This window comes from Dama dama, chromosome 1 (assembly GCF_033118175.1).
Source record: "Dama dama isolate Ldn47 chromosome 1, ASM3311817v1, whole genome shotgun sequence".
In the NCBI taxonomy this organism is placed as follows: Eukaryota; Metazoa; Chordata; class Mammalia; order Artiodactyla; family Cervidae; genus Dama; species Dama dama.
Genome location: NC_083681.1, coordinates 49,807,503 through 49,808,914, shown reverse-complemented (window position 1 = coordinate 49,808,914; position 1,412 = coordinate 49,807,503). Strand labels below are relative to the sequence as shown.

At 41.9% G+C, this 1,412-nt stretch overlaps 1 pseudogene; it reads left to right on the top strand.

Moving 5' to 3' along the window:
* LOC133054434 (olfactory receptor 52M1-like) lies at positions 1-837 on the top strand (annotated as a pseudogene).
* Positions 838-1,412: the final 575 nt, after the last annotated feature.

The following is a 1,412-nucleotide window of genomic DNA, read 5'->3' as shown; positions in this document are numbered from 1 at the left end:
ATGCTCACTTTTCATAATGTCTGCTTAGAACCCAGTTTCTTCCAGTTCACTGGCATTTCAGAACAGGAGTCTGTGCATATCTGGCTCTCCATCCGCTCTGACTCCATGTACCTGGTAGCTGTGCTGGGGAATCTCACCATGCTGGCTGTGGTAGGGGTGGAGCATAGCCTGCACCAGCCCATGTACTTCTTTCTGTGCATGTCGGCTATCATTGCCCTGGTTCTGTCCAGGCATCTTCCTTGCCATGGCTTTTGACTGCTATGTAGCTGTGACACACTCCCTCATACCACAGTGCTCATGCATACTGTGGTGGGATGTTTGGGGCTGGCTGACCTCTGCTGGGGTATCTTCTACATTGAACCCCTGCCTCTGATGATCTGCCTGCAGCTGCCTCCTTTACAAAGCCCATGTCCTCTCCCCCTCCTACTGGGAACCCCTGGCTGTGGTCACCTTGGTAGGTGGTGACAGCAGGGTCAACAATGTCTGTGGGATGAGCACTGGCTTTATGGTCTTGATCCTAGACTCAATGGCTATTGCTGCCTCTTATGTGATGATTTTCAGGACCATGAAGGGGCTGGCTATTCCTGACGCCAGGCATAATACCCTGGGGACATGTGGTTCTCAAATTTGTGCTATCTTGATCTTTTATGTTCCCGTTGCTGTTTCTTCCCTCATTCACAATTTGGTCATGGACTGCCCATTCCAGTCCACACCTTGCTAGCCAACTTCTACCTCCTCATTCCTCCAATCCTCAATCCCATTGTCCATGCTGCCTGCACCAAGCAGATCCAGGAAAGACTTCTCTAAATTCTCAACATAGAAACTAAAATCAAATGAATGATACTCCCTTCTTTTAAATAAGCTCATGGAGGAAATAAATATGGTGGGCAGTTTCTCATTTGGGAACTTCAAGGAGTCTGAGATGTTAGGTCCTAATGTTCTTTGGGTTTTGTAATTTCAAAGGAATGCTAATAAAAGAAAGTACAACTCTAAATTCTAAAGGGCAGAGGATTTTTTTTTTTTTTTTGCTTAAAGTATATTTAAACTAAAGAAGACAAAACAATCAGTAACAAGTAGCACTTGTTACTTGGTGTTTATTTATCATTTATTTAAATTCTTATGAATTAAATGTTTTATTAGGTTGTATTGTTCACATTTTATACACAATAGAGTAGAATATCCTTGCTCAGTTTCTTGAGCTGCTGAGATCAAGTGTTTTGGCTGTAGTCTATGTAACATTTGTGGTGTCATATAATGTTACATATTTTTCTGTGTGTACTTTAATATGTAAATTAAAAACTGGGTCATTTTATCAAAATGGCCTTAGCCTTCAGGAAATGCGTCTTCCTATTTAAGTCTTATCAACTGAGATTCTGCCAAAACTGCTTATATTGATATAAATGAAGAGTTAT